The 16,524-nt window shown below is 35.2% G+C and overlaps 1 protein-coding gene across 9 annotated transcripts in view; it reads left to right on the forward strand.

The window, feature by feature from the left end:
- Nucleotides 1–16,524, forward strand: part of Map4k3 (mitogen-activated protein kinase kinase kinase kinase 3) — a 198,846-nt gene that overhangs the window by 27,388 nt on the left and 154,934 nt on the right. The window lies entirely within an intron of this gene.

Here is a 16,524-nt window from a genome sequence, read left to right on the forward strand (position 1 = left end):
TTCTGTTGGGTCACTTTGGGACAGTGTAATAGGAATCTGTGAATAACTGTGTCTGCTGTTACTTAAAGATTTAAACACAGATAGGAGGGGAAAAGAATAATGCACTTTGGGAATAAATCAGAGTCTTGTACATTCCGTGTAAGAGGAGATGAAGCCTCCTGAGTGACAAAGTGATCACAGCTGGTTTACCTAAGAGCTTCTTAGCACGTGTGGGGTAGAGCTGGGCATCTTGTTTCAGGAATTCTGCAAGTAGCTCTGAAACCTGTACCCTGGTCTTGCCTTTATTCTGGCTTTTTCTCTTGTGTTTGTTTTCTGTTTAGTCCCTATTCCTGGAAATTTACACCTCAAAGCATGTATTTCTTAGTATAGCAGGTGCACAAGTGAATTCTCACAGTTGTTCTCATCTTAGTGCCTGTGGATTAAAGGTCTGTCTTTACACTTACTATAGTGCTGGATAAATAGACATCTGTGTAGTCTATAGTGTAAACAGATTCTGAATCTGGATAATTAGTTTTAGGTTTTTTGGTCCACAATTAAGTTACTTTGTCCCTACTTTTAAAATAGATATTTGTTTCTCAATTTCTACCATGTTCAATTTTTGTTTTGTTTTGATTTGGGCAGGGGGGGAGGGGAGGGGGGTACTTTACCACTGAGCTATATCCCCAGGTCCCCCATCCATTTTTTCAGACAGGGTATTCCTACATTGCCTGAATGGCCTCGAATTTGTGATCCTCCTGGGATTATAGGAGTGCACCACTGTGCCTGACTTTTCCTTTTAATTTCTGCTATTGGCATACTCAATTTTTCTGCAGAAATTCACAAAGTGGCTGAGCATTTGTACCAAAAAACCTGATCCAGTTTCACTGGATCTTTATTGAGGTGCAGCAGTATTACTTACCTATGACTCCCTTCCATGTCTCTTCCAAGTCTATTTTTAGACCTTGACTTTCATTTATTAAGATTCTGAATTTGAGTTTTAAAAATTAAATGTAAATTTGATGAATTATACATGTATTAAGCATTTATTATGTATAAGCACTACTCTCCATCCTGGGTATAAAATCTAAATAACAATCCAGGAGCAGACAGCCTGAACATGGAGGACAAACATGAATAAGCATAGTTCATAGTTATCTTACTATAGAAGTATATTTTAAGTTATGTGATGTGGTATGAGTGTATAGATTCTGGGGATGCCAAGAAAAATTGCAGTGTGGAAATGCCCTTTTAAGTTTTTTTGCTTTTAAGAATGAGTTTTTAAATATTCACCATTGAGATGTGACTGCAAACTGCACATATTTAAATTATATGATTTGATAAGTTTTGACATATAGATGTACCTGTGAAACTTATAGCACAAAATAATAAACTTGTCCATATTCTCAAAAGTTTCTTTGTGTCCCCATGTAATCCTCTTGATCCTTCCTAATACCCAGGCAACCACTGATGTATTTTGTCGGTTTAAATGAATTTGTATTTTCTAGCATTTTATAAAAATGTAATCACAGATATGTATTCTTTTGCTTGGCTTCTTTTACTCATCTTAGTTATTATGAGATTCATCAATGTTGTGAATCTAACAGCAGTTTACTCCTTTTTATTATAGAATACTGTTACATTGTAGGGTTATAACAGTATATTTATTCATTCATAATTCTCATTTACATATTTTGTTTTGTATTTAGTAAACATTTGCCAAACTCGGGGTCATCAAGATTATCCATGATTTCTTCTAGAAGTGTTTTTTTTTTTTTAATTTTTATTTTTCAGCTTTGTTAAGGCACAGTTTGTAAACCATAAATTTACCATGATTGTATTACAGCATGATTTTTTAAGCAAATTTACATAGTAGTAATGTGGCCACCTCTACAATTTAGTTTTAGAAGGCTTTCATCACCCTGAAGTTTCCTTTATATCTTTTTTCTTTATTTGTCCTTTTTAGTTATACATGACAGTAGAATATATTTTGGCACATTTATACAAACATGGAGTATATCTTATTTTAATTAGGATCCCAGTCTTGTGGTTATACATGATGAATAGGTTGGGGTTGTGGCTTAGTGGTAGAGTGCTTGCCTGGCATGTGTAAGGCACTGGGTTCTATCCTCAGCATCACATAAAAAATAAATAAATGAAAAAAATAAAGGTTAATAAAAGGATACAAATAAAAGCTGGGCGGTGGTGCATGCCTGTAATTCCAGTGGCTTGGGAGGCTGAGGCAAAAGGATTGAGAGTTCAAAGCCAACCTCAGCAATTTAACAAGGCTCTAAACAAGTCAGTTGAGACCCTGTCTCTAAATAAAATATAAAAAGGTTTGGGGATGTGATTCAGTGGTTGAGTGCCCCTGGGTTCAATTCTAGGCACCAAAAAAAAAAAAAAAACAAGTGTCAATAAATGTTGTCAAGGATGTAGGGGAAAGGGATTGCCTGCCGGTGGGACTCCAAATTGCTGCAACCATTTTGGAAAGCAGTATGGAGATTCCCCATAAAACTTGGAATGGAATCAACATTTGACCCAGTTATCCCTCTCCTCCATATGTACCTAAAGGACTTAAAGTTAGCATACCACAGTGACACAGCCACATCAATGTTTATAGCATCTCAATTTGCAGTAGCTAGACTATGGAACCAACCTCGGTGCCCTTCAATAGATGAATGGATAAGAAAATGTGGTATGTGAAATATTACTCAGCCATAAAAATTATGACTTTTGCTAGTAAATGGATGGATCTGGAGATGAGTATGCTAACTGAAATAAGCCAATCCCAAAAGGTTGAATGTCCTTTTAATAAAAGTTTTGCTTTGAATACAAATCATATCTCAGTAATAACTCTGAATGTGAATGGCCTAAACTCACCAATCAAAAGACATAGACTAGCAGATTGGATCAAAAAAAAAAAAAATACCCAACAATATGCTGCCTCCAAGAGACTCATCTCATAGGAAAAGACATCCACAGGCTGAAGGTGAAAGGTTGGTAAAAATCATACCACTCACATGGACTGCAGAAGCAAGCAGGGGTTTCCATCCTCATATCAAATAAAGTAGACTTCAAGCTAAAGTTAATCAAAAGGGCTAAAGAAGAACCGTACATACTGCTCAAGGGAACCATACACCAACAGGATATTACAAGTATAACCATATATGCCCCAAACAATGGATCATCTGCATTCATCAGATAAGCTCTTCTCAAGTTCAAGAATCAAATAGACCACAACACAATAATTCTGGGTGACTATAACACACCTCTTGCACCACTTCCAAACAAAAGCTGAACAAAGAAACTATCGAACTTAATAATACAATCAATAACTTAGGCTTAACTGACATATAAAGAATATTTCATCCTTCAATGAGTGAATACACATTCTTCTCAACAGCACATGGATTCTTCTCTAAAATAGACCACATATTATGCCACAAAGTAACTTAGCAAGTACAAAAAAAGTAGAGAGATTACCCTGCATTCTATCAGATCATAATGGAATGAAATTAGAAATCAATGATAAAATAAAAAGTAAAAGCTACTCCAACACCTGGAGACCAAATAATATGCTACTGAATTAACAGTGGGTTGCAAAAGACATCAAGGAGGAGATTAAAAAATTCTTAGAGATAAATGAGAACACAGATACAGCATATCAATCTCTGGGACACTATGAAGGCAGTTCTAAGAGGAAAGTTCATTGCATGGAGTTCATTTCTTAAAAGAAGAAAAAGTCAACAAATTACCTAACATTACATCTCAAAACCCTAGAAAAAGAAGAACAAATCAACACCAAACTTAGTAGAACTTAGGAAGTAATTAAAATCAGAGATCACATCAATGAAATTGAAACAAAAGAAACAATTGAAAAGATTAACAAAACAAAAACTTTTTAAAAAAAAAATAAATAAAATTACAAACCCTTAGCCATGCTAATGAAGAGAAGGAGAGAGAGAACTCAAATTTACTAACGTGATAAAAAACGTAATATCACAACGACACTACAGAAATACAGAAGATAATTAGGAATTATTTTGTACTCCGATAAAATAGAAAATATCAAAGGCATTGACAAATTTCTAGAGTCATTTGATTTGTCCAGATTGTATATCAGGATGATATACACAATTTAAATAGATCAGTTTCAAGCAATGAAATAGAAGACACCATCAGAAGCCTACCAACCAAGAAAACCCCAGGACCGGATGGATACACAGTCAAGTTCTACAAGACCTTTAAAGAAGAACTAATACCAATACTCTTCAATTTATTTCAGGAAATAGAAAAAGAGGGAGCATTTCCAAACACATTCTATGAGGCTAATATCACCCTGATTCCAAAACCAGGTAAAGACACATCAAATAAAGAAAATTTTAGATTAATATCTCTAATGAACATAGATGCAAAAATTCTCAATAAAATTTTGGCAAATCAAATACAAAAACATAACAAAAAGATAGTGCACCATGATCAAGTCAGGCTCATCCCAGGGTTGGTTCAACATACAGAAATCAATAAATGTAATTCATCACATCAGTAGATTTAATGATAAGAATCATATGATCATCTCAATGGATGGAGAAAAAGCATTTGACAAAATACAGTACCCCTTCATGTTCAAAACACTAGGAAAACTAGGGATAACAGGAACATATCTCAACATAAAAGCTATCCATGCTAAGCCCTAGGCCAACATCATTCTAAATGGAGAAAAATTGAAAACAGGCACTCTAAAAACTGGAACAAGACAGGGATGCCCTCATTCCTCACTTCTAGTTCTTGAAACACTAGCCAGAGCAATTAGATGAAAGGTATTAAAGGGATACAGAAAGGAAAATAACTCAAATTACACTATTTGCTGATGATATGAATCTATATCTAGAAGACCTAAAAAATTCCACCAGAAAACTTCTACATCTAATAAATGGATACGGCAAAGTAACAGGATATAAAATCAGCACCCACAAATCAGAGGCATTTCTGTACACCATTGAGAAATCCTCTGAAAGGGAAATGAGGAAAACTACCTCATTTACAATAGCCTCAAGAAAAAAGAAAAAAAAAAAAAGAAACTTAGAATCAATTTAACTAAAGAGGTGAAAGACCTCTACAATGAAAACTACAGAACGCTAAAGAAATAAATCTAGGAAGACCTTAGAAGATGGAAAGATCTACCTTGTTCTTGGGTAGGCAGAATTAATATTGTCAAAATGACCGTACTACCAAAAGCATTATACAGATTTAATGCAATTTCAATCAAAATCTCAATGATCATTCCTCAAAGAAATAGAAAAAGAAGTCATGAAATTAATCTTGGAAAATAAGAGACCCAGAATAGAAAAAGAAGTCATGAAATTCATCTTGGAAAATAAGAGACCCAGAATAATTAAAGCAGTCCTTAGCAAGAAGAGTAAAGCAGGTGACATCACTATACCAGACCTTAAGCTATACTACAGAGCAATAGTAACAAAAACAGCATAGTATTGGCATGGGTAGACCAATGGTACAGAATAGAGGACACAGACACTAACCCACAAAATTACAATTATGTTAGACAAAGGTGCCAAAAATATACATTGGAGAAATGATAGCCTCTTCAATAAATGGTGCTGGGGAAACTGGAAATCCATCTGCAGCAAGATAAAATTAAACTCCTATCTCTTACCATGCACAAAACTCAACTCAAAATGGATCAAGGACTTAGGAATAAAACCAGAGACCCTGCATCTAATAGAAGAAAAAGGATACCCAAATCTCCATCATGTGGGATTAGGCCTCAACTTCCTTAATAAGACTCCTTTGTGCAAGAATTAAAATCAAGAATCAATAAATGGGATGGACTCAAACTAAAAAGTTTCTTCTCAGCAAAAGAAACCATCTGTGAGGTGAATAGAGAGCCTACATCTTGGAAGCTAATCTTTACCCCTCACACATCAGATAGAGCAGTAATCTCTAGGGTATATAAAGAACTCAAAAAGTTAAACACCAACAAAACAAAAAACACCAAATAACCCAATCAACAAATGGGCCAAGGACCTAAACAGACACTTTTCAGAAGATGATATACAATGAATCAACAAATATATGAAAAAATGTTCATCATGGCTAGCAATTAGAGAAATGCAAGTCAAAACCACTCTAATATTTCATCTCACTCCAGTCAGAATGGCAGCTATTATGAATACAAACAACAGTAAGTGTTGGCGAGGATGTGGAGAAGAAGGTACACTCATACATTGCTGGTGGGACTGCAAATTGGTGGAACCACTCTGGAAAGCAGTATAGAGATTTCTTGGAAAACCGGGAATGGAACCACCATTTGACCCAGCTATCTCTCTCCTCGGTCTATACCCAAAGGACTTAAAAATGGCACACTACAGGGACACAGCCACATCAGTATTTATAGAAGCACAATTCACAGTAGCTAAACTGTGGAAACAATCTAGATGCCCTTTGGTTGTTGAATGGATAAGAAAAATGTGGTATGTATACACAATGGAATATTATTCAGCATATAAAAGAGAATAAAATTGTGGCATTTGCAGGTAAATGGATGGAGTTAGAGAATATAATGCTAAGTGAAGTTAGCCAATCCCCCCAAAATCAAATGCCAAATGTTTTCTCTGATATAAGGATGATGATTCATAATGGGGTTTGGGGTGGAGCATGGGAGGATTAGACAAACTCTAGATAGGGCAAAGGGAAGGGAGGGGACATTGGAATGAGATGGATATCATTACCCTAATGTATGAAGACATGAATGATGTGACTCTAATTTGTATACAATCATAGATATGAAAAATTGTGCTCTATATGTATAATATGAAGTGTAATGCATTCTGCTGTCATTTATAACAAATTAGAATTAAAAAGTTTGTTTTTATTTAAAGTTTTATTTAAATGGAATCATAAAATATATAGTCTTTTGTGTTTGGTTTTCATGTAGCGTGAAGTTTTGAGATTCATCTATATTGTTGCATATATAGATAAATTTTTTCATTGATGAGTGGTGTCCTGTTTTATGGATACACCATATTGTGTTTATCTATTCACCTTTTGTTTTCTGTTGCCATAACAAATAACTGAGATAATTAACTTAAAAAGAGGAAGGGTTTATTTTGATTCACAGTTGTGGAGGTATCAGTCCCTGGTTGGTTGGCCTGACAATGCAGAATATCATGGGGGGAACACATGGTGGAGGAGGCTGCTCATTTCATGGAACCTGGAAAGTGAAAGAGGAAAGGGCTCCAGTCCCAGTATATTCACCAAGGGCCTGTTCCTAGAGACTGGGCTTCCTTCCGATAGGGCCACCTCTTAAAGTTTCCACTACCTCCCAGTAGCCCATGGACTAGGGACCAAACCTTTAGTACTTGGGCCTTTGCGGGACATTTATCCAAACCATAGCACCAGTATAAGAATACTTCAGTTTTTTTTCTGCATGTTGGCGGCTATTATACTGTTATGAAAATTCACATTCAATTCTTTCTTAGGTTCTTGGGTAGGTATTTAAGAATGAAGTTACAGCATTGTTTCCTAGGTGTATGTTTAGTGTTTTTTTTTTTTTTTTTTTTTTAAGGAATTTCCTAAGTATTTGCAACATTTTGCATATTTCTTAGCAGCATATAAGAGTTTCAGCTTTCCCATAACCTCTCCTGAACTTTGAATTGTCAGAGTATTCCATATACTCTGTGTCCTGGAAAAGAATATGTACATATTATGCTATTGTTGAACTGAATTGCTGAATAAATGTCAGGTCACATCAGTGGTGTTGTACAAGTCTTGTTCATCTTTACAGGTTTTCTTTCAATTTGTATGTGGTAGAGAAAGTAGGTTGTAGCCTCTGGATGTAATTGCACTTGCCTGTTTGTTCTTATATTTCTACTGGGTTTTACTTCATGTATTTCAAGCTTTTTTTCAATGAATAAATGTTTACGATGTTATGTCTTTAAATTAATTGACCTTTTTTATCATTGTGAAATGACTACCTTCATTCCTGGTTATATTCTTTGTTCTAAAATCATCAGCTTTGCCAATATTAATATAGCTGCTTCAGTATTCCTCTGACTAGTGTTAGCACAAGTGTCTTTTCCTCTGACTAGTGTTAGCATTAGTGTCTTTTTCCTTCCTTTTATTTTTTAGCCTATTTGTGTCTTTATTGTGTACTTTTTGTAGGGAGCATATAGTTGAGGCTTGCTGTTGCTTTTTTCTCCTTTTAGTCTATTTGCCATTTAAATGGGCATGTTTAGATTATTTACACTAAAAGTTATAGGTAGTTGGGTCTTACTGCTTTTTTCTATTTATCTATTCTTTGTTTCCGTCTTTTTTTCTATCTTCTTTTGAATTTAGGATTTTTTATAATTCTATTTTATCTCATTTATTGATTTTAATAGCTATATCTCTTACATTTTTAGTGATTGCTTTTGGACTTATAGTATGTCTTTAACTGATCACTATCATCCTTCAAGTGATTTTATACCATTTCACATGTAGCATATGGAACTAACAACTGTTCTGTTACTCTCTTCTGTCCTTAGCGCTCTTATCATCACACATTATACTTGTAGATAGTATAAGCTCCATAATACACTCTTGTTGTCTTTGATTTAGTCAGCCATCTTGATGAGATTTGAAAAATAAGTATCTTATGTTTAGCATTTTTGATGTTCTTTAGTGCTTTGTGATAATACATAGTATTGCCAGGGATCATTTTTCCTTTTTTGAAGGATTTCCTTCAGTATTTCTTGTAGTGCAGATCTATGATGATTTTTTTTTATTCTATATATATATATACTACATAAAATATATATATTGATTCTTTTTAGTTATATATATATAAAATATTAGGATTTATTTTGACACAATCACAAAAGCATGAAATATAATCTGCTCTAATTCAATTCTCAGGACTTCCACCCTCCCCTGTTCCCCTCCACCTACTGATCTTTCTGCAGTTTATTTATAGTTTTTTTTTTTTTTTTTAATTATTGTCTTGTGGATAAACCTGATGTTGGGATCCACTATTGTGTATTCATGTAGTACACAGAAGTTTGGTGAAATTCATTCCACTGTTCTTCCCTTTTCCCATCCCATCTCCCTCTCCATCAGTTCCTTTCTCTACTAATCTTTCCACTGTTTTGATGAAAATCCCTCTCCATTTTTAATTATTAATTTTCTCAGTATTTGTTAGTCTGATAGTATTTTGCCTTATGAAAAATTGTTTGTGAGTTGGTATTTCAAGCTTGACTATTTTTTAATTATTTTAAAATGTTGCTTCACCGTACTCTGATTTATATTGTTTCCAATCATAAGTCATTCATTCTTTGTCCTCTGTCTTGCCTTTTCCCTCCTTTCGCTTTTAATATTTTTCTGTCTATCGCTATTTCAAGCAATTTGATTATGATGTCCCTCTCATTGAGGCTGGTTGCATGATTTCTTGCTTAGAACTCTGGGTTTATAGTTTTCATCAAATTTGGGAAAATATTTTGGCAATTAATCAGAAAGCTTTTTTCTTTTTCCCTGTTGATTAGGCCTCTCGAAGTTATCCTGCAACTAATTATTCATTTTATCCTAGTGTTTTTCCCCTATTTCATTTGTTTAGTTTTTTTAGTTAATGAATCTTTTTAATTTGATCTATTTTGTTAATAGACATTTCTGTCCATTTTTTGGGCTATATTTTTCTACTTTTTTACAAGTTCATTAATTTTTTTTTATTGGATTCCAGACATTGTGAATTTTACCTTATGTTGGATATTTTTGTATTCTTATCAGAATTCTTGAGCTTTGTTCTGTGATTGCAGTAAAGTTACTTGGGAAACAGATCCTTTTGAGATTGTTTTGAAGCTTATTTAGGTTAGTACAGTGAAGCCTGTAGGTTAGGGCTAATTTTTCCCAATACAAAGGCAATATTTTTCTGAGGCTCCTCCTCTTAAATTATGGTTTTCCACTCTGGTAGTGGGAACATGAACTGTTCCTAGCCCCAGGGAGCTCTGGGCATTGTTCTCTCTCACCTGCTTGGTGCTTCTGTACCTCACAAGCCTGTGGGAATCAGTGCGGAGCTGAAACCAGATGGAGACGGACTCTGCAGATCTTGGGAGCTCACTGTCCTGCAGCTCCTCTCCTCTGGCAATTCTCTGTCGTGCTCTCCAGCTGCCTTAGTTTTCCATAGTCCTAGGTTCATCTTCTCAACGCCAGGAGGCCATCAGGCTCCACTTGGCTTTTCCTGCTTGGCCTTGAACCTGGAAACTATCTCTAGGTTATAAGTTGGGACAATTCTAGAGCTCAGTAGGATTTTTCTCTTTTCAGGGATCATTGTAGTGTACTACCTGATGTTTAATGTCTGTGGACTGCTGTTTAATATCTTGTTCATTATTTTAGTTTCTTCCCGTGAAAGGGTAAAGCTTGTCCTTGCTACTGTTTGTCCAGGTGCCATACTTTTGGCAGCTAAAAACCTACTGTATTACTCATTAAAGAGGAAATTAAATAAAAATTATCCGGTGTTTATGTCTGTGATAAATTTTCAAATCTATGGATACAGATAAGCAGACTTATAGTTGTAAATTCATTGATTAAAAAATATAAGTGAACAAATTATAAAACGATTAATCATTTACCCTAGCAAATTAGAAAAAGTAAAAAGTAAACTCATAGATTCTGGACATGTAGATAATAAGGAGGGAAAGGAATTAAACAGAGGAAAAAGAATATGAGAATCAATAAAACCTAATGCTGGAGATACAAAAGATATGTAGAAAAGACAAAGCTTCAGCTAGATCACCTAATAAATAAAAGAGAAGGTATAAATATTATTTATAGGTATAGTTATTAGTAGGAACAAAAAGAGAACATACCTACTAATATAGCAGATATTTAAAAGCTGTTTAGGGAATATTATGAGCAATTTGTGCTAATAGAATGAAAGCCTGGATGTGTGAATTGTAGAGTCAAGACTGGGGACTGTCGCAGTACTCCAGGGGTAAGATGATGGTGGCCTGAACTTGAGGGATGTGGAAACAGAAATAAAAAGATGGGGCAGACATTTGGAATTCCATGAAGAAGGGGTGAGGATGGGCAGTGAAAGTCTAAAGAATTGAGGGTGTTCTGGCTTGGGCACTTGGAAGGTGGTGGGGGTGGCATGGCATTACACCTGAGGAACAGCAGAGGGATTTTTTGGTGGGGTGAATAACACAGGGTCCAGTGACGTTATCCAGTTGGTTATATAGGTATGGAGCTTGTAAGATAAATCTAGGTAAATTTTGACTACATATGTTGCCACAGGATTGGGTTCCTATTTTAAAACTCACCAGCTTGTTTTCTTTTTGTGAGCATACCTTTGAATATTTCCACAAATATACAATGCCTTTTGAAAAATCAGATTAAACCCTCCCCTGTATAAATATTAGTCATCCAGCTTGATCCTAGATATGAGAACAGAGGTCATACTGAGAACAGTCTCTTGTAATAAATTCTAAAATGTATGCTTGTAACAGGAGCTCTTAACTTTTTGGCACAGTTTTTACATAAGTACTCAGATTTCTTTGAGTAATGTGACTGTGCCTTAGAGTTAGACTCTGTAGAAGTCCTTGCCAGGCTAGTTTGGCCTTGCTGTGAGGGGCTGGGGCTGTCTTTTGCAGGACATAGCCCCAAATACCTTTCATTTAACTCATTAAGTTCCTAAGCTACTTAAACAGGAGCTGCTCTCATTTAGGTTAGTGTGCTCATGTAGACTTTTCTCTCCTCTCCTTGGCCTAAACAAAACTCCGAGGCAACCCAAGGATAGAAGCAAGATTGTTCCCCTGTTTTTTGTCATTGTTAGTGAGAATTCATTGTGGCATGTACTGGAAACAGCCTTTCCTTTTATACTTTCATCCTTTGATTGGATTTAAGGCTGCTGCTTACCACCTCAAGCCATCTAGTGTTCAGGTAGTACTAGCCTGACCTTCATTGGACTATTATTAATACCTTTATCTGTATTGTCAAAAGTATTTAGTGCCTGTCACAAGGGGTGTTCTTCCTAATTCTTACTGACACATAAGACAATTATACCTTGAACAGGCTTTTTATTATATGGTTCAAACTAAATTTTCAAAAAGCAACACTTTTTCTAGTTTTAATAGATTACTTGGAACTTCAGTATAAACATATAGACAAATATAATTCACTAATGATGTTCATATTTCATAGTTATTATTCTTGTATTTTTAATATTTTAATTATCACAGAAAAGGCTTACATCATGGTCCAGTAAATTTTTTGTTGCCAAATATTAAACAAGCCACCAATTTCTTTTTATCCTTGTTTTTCAAATTTAATCATTAATTTACATTTTTAAAATAAAGGATCTATTACAGTGTTCAAAAATTAAAGTGCTGCTGGGCACAGTGGCACACACCTATAATCCCAGAGATTCGGTAGGCTGAGGCAGGAGGATTGAAAGTTCAAAGCCAGCCAGTATGGTACTAGTTCTCCATTAGAAATTTATATTATTTCTTGAATGGAAACAGAGCATCCATCCTTTTGGTGGTGGTTGTTTATGTTAAATAGTATAAGAATTCCAGAAAGTTTTTTGATTTCATAAATGTATATCTGAACTGGTATTATATGTACTCTTAACACTAACTCATATGGTGGTAGGTTCTAATTGCTATTGTAGTGGAATCAGTATTTTTATTTTTGTTTCAGATATGAAGGATTAGGAAATAAAATGTTATTTTTATGTGTGTATTTCAAGGGCACAAAATCTTGATTAAAAATAATATATTTTGTGTGTAATGTCAGTTGTGTCCTCAGAAAATCTTTCCCTGACTTCCCTAGTATCTGAAGAAGGTCCTCTTACAGCAACATACCAATTTCCAGTTCTGTATTTGTTTTTCTTCCACATTTGACTGTCTTCCTCCAAGAACTCATTAATAAAGAACATCTTGCACAGTGCCTGGTGCTAAATATTTGTTGAGTGAGGTAATTGATGAATTTTTAAGCTTCTTCTGATGTTTTCTCCAAAAATGAAATGTAGGCACAAGTAAAATTCAAAATTAAATCTTAAATTTTATGTAAGACAGTAGAAAGTATATATGGTATCTACATAATGAATATATTCAAATAATCTTTTGGTTGTGGGTAATTTGGTGATTTAAAGCATAGGGGGTTTTGTTTGTTTTGTTTTAGAATCAAGACAGCCTGAGTTCAAAATTTTTTTTAACATCTCTGAATGCTTTATCTCTCAGACAGAATAATAGTGTTTCTACCTCCTGGGGCCACTGTGGAATAGATGAGACACACATAAAGTTTCTGGCACAATGCCTGGCACACCGTGCGTGTTCAATAAGAGGTGCTTCTTCAGTGGTTATTACTGATGTGGGGTTATCACTATCATCATTGTATCTGGAGGTTTTACATGTTGAATCAAGGGCAAAATATGTTCAGATAGAAATTACAAAGTTTTGTAAAATAGCCCATTGTGTTAGTGTTTTTTTGTTTTTTTTTTTTAAAGAGAGAGAATTTTTTAATATTTATTTTTTAGTTTTTGGCAGACATTTTAATATATTATTGGTCATGAATTAATATTTTATTAAAGATACAAGAAGTCCATTGTTTAGGGAATATAAGTTTTTTTTTTTATTGGTTGTTCCAAACATTACAAAGCTCTTGACATATCATATTTCATACATTAGATTCAAGTGGGTTATGAACTCCCATTTTTACCCCAAATACAGATTGCAGAATCACATCGGTTACACATCCACATTTTTACATAATGCCATATTAGTGACTGTTGTATTCTGCTACCTTTCCTATCCTCAACTATCCCCCCTCCCCTCCCCTCCCATCTTCTCTCTCTACCCCATGTACTGTAATTCATTTCTCTCCTTGTTTATTTTCCCATTCCCCTCACAACCTCTTATATGTAATTTTGTATAACAATGAGGTTCTCCTTCCATTTCCATGCAATATCCCTTTTCTCTCCCTTTCCCTCCCACCTCATGTCTCTGTTTAATGTTAATCTTTTCCTCCTGCTCTTCCTCCCTGCTCTGTTCTTAGTTGCTCTCATTATATCAAAGAAGACATTTGGCATTTGTTTTTTAGGGATTGGCTAGCTTCACTTAGCATAATCTGCAGGGAAATGGATGGCACTAGAGCAAATTCCATGATTTTGTCATTTTGTAGTGCTGCGTAATACTCCATGGTGTATAAATGCCACATTTTTTTATCCATTCATCTATTGAAGGGCATCTGGGTTGGTTCCACAGTCTAGCTATTGTGAATTGTGCTACTGTGAACATTGATGTAGCAGTATCCCTGTAGTACGCTCTTTTAAGGTCTTCAGGGAATAGTCCGAGAAGGGCAATAGCTGGGTCAAATGGTGGTTCCATTCCCAGCTTTCCCAGGAATCTCCATACTGCTTTCCAAATTGGCCGCACCAATTTGCAGTCCCACCAGCAATGTACAAGTGTACCCTTTTCCCCACATCCTCGCCAGCACTTGTTGTTTGACTTCAGAATGGCTGCCAATCTTACTGGAGTGAGATGGTATCTTAGGGTGGTTTTGATTTGCATTTCTTTGACTGCTAGAGATGGTGAGCATTTTTTCATGTACTTGTTGATTGATTGTATGTCCTCCTCTAAGAAGTGTCTGTTCAGGTCCTTGGCCCATTTGTTGATTGGGTTATTTGTTAACTTATTGTCTATTATTTTTTGAGTTCTTTGTATACTCTGGATATTAGGGCTCTATCTGAAGTGTGAGGAGTAAAAATTTGTTCCCATGATGCAGTCTCCTTATTTACCTCTCTTATTGTTTCTCTTGCTGAGAAAAAACTTTTTAGTTTCAGTAAGTCCCATTTGTAGATTCTTGTTATTAACTCTTGTGCTATGGGTGTCCTATTAAGGAATTTGGAGCCCGACCCCACAATATGTAGATCGGAGCCAACTTTTTCTTCTATCAGATGCAGAGTCTCTGTTTTGATATCAAGCTCCTTGATCCATTTTGAGTTAACTTTTGTGCATGGCGAGAGGAGGGGATTCAGATTCATTTTGTTGCATATGGATTTCCAGTTTTCCCAACACCATTTGTTGAAGATGCTATCCTTCTTCCATTGCATGCTTTTAGCCTCTTTATCAAATATAAGATAGTTGTAACTTTGTGGATTAGTCTCTGTGTCCTCTATTCTGTACCATTGGTCCACCCGCCTATTTTGGTACCAGTACCATGCTGTTTTTGTTACTATTGCTCTGTAATATAGTTTGAAGTTTGGTATCGCTATACCGCCTGATTCACACTTCCTGCTTAGAATTGCTTTTGCTATTCTGGGTCTTTTATTTTTCCAAATGAATTTCATGATTGCTTTATCTATTTCTACAAGAAATGCCGTTGGGATTTTGATTGGCATTGCATTAAACCCTATAGAGAACTTTTGGTAATATCGCCATTTTGATGATGTTAGTTCTGCCTATCCATGAACGGGGTATATTTTTCCATCTTCTAAGATCTTCTTCTACTTCTCTCTTTAGGGTTCTGTAGTTTTCGTTGTATAAATCTTTCACCTCTTTTGATAGGTTGATTCCCAAGTATTTTATTTTTTTTGAGGATATTGTGAATGGAGTGTTTTTCCTCATTTCCGTTTCAGAAGTTTTGTCGCTGATATACAGAAATGCCTTTGATTTATGCGTGTTGAATTTATATCCTGCCACTTTGCTAAATTCACTTATTAGCTCTAGTAGTTTCTTTGTAGACCCTTTTGGGTCTGTTAGATATATTATCATATCATCCGCAAATAGTGATAATTTAAGTTCTTCTTTTCCTATTTTTATGCCTTTAATTTCTTTTGTCTGTCTAATTGCTCTGGCCAGTGTTTCGAGAACTATATTGAATAGAAGTGGTGATAGAGGGCATCCCTGTGTTGTTCCAGATTTTAGAGGGAATGCCTTCAATTTTTCTCCATCAGAATGATGCTAGCCTGAGGTTTAGCATAGATAGCTTTTACAATGTTGAGGTATGTTCCTGTTATCCCTAGTTTTTCTAATGTTTTGAACATAAAGGGATGGTGTACTTTGTCGAATGCTTTTTCTGCGTCTATTGAGATGATCATATGGTTCTTATCTATAAGTCTATTGATGTGGTGAATAACATTTATTGATGTCCGTATATTGAACCATCCTTGCATCTCAGGGATGAATCCTACTTGATCATGGTGCACAATTTTTTTGATGTGTTTTTGTATCCGATTCGCCAGAATTTTATTGAGGATTTTTGCATCTAGGTTCATTAGAGATATTGGTCTATAGTTTTCTTTCTTTGAAGTGTCTTTGTCTGGTTTCGGAATCAGGGTGATGTTGGCCTCATAGAATGAATTTGGAAGAGCTCCCTCTTTTTCTATTTCCTGAAATAACTTGAAAAGTATTGGTATTAATTCTTCTTTAAAGGTTTTGTAAAACTCCGCTGCATACCCATCCGGTCCTGGGCTTTTCTTGGTTGGTAGTCTTTTGATTGCTTCTTCTATTTCATCCATTGATATTGGTCAGTTCAAATTGTGTGTATCCTCCTGTCTCA

This window comes from Marmota monax, unplaced genomic scaffold (genome assembly GCF_021218885.2).
Source record: "Marmota monax isolate L192 unplaced genomic scaffold, Marmota_monax_Labrador192_F-V1.1 WCK01_AAM20220418_F8-fsc00015, whole genome shotgun sequence".
In the NCBI taxonomy this organism is placed as follows: Eukaryota; Metazoa; Chordata; class Mammalia; order Rodentia; family Sciuridae; genus Marmota; species Marmota monax.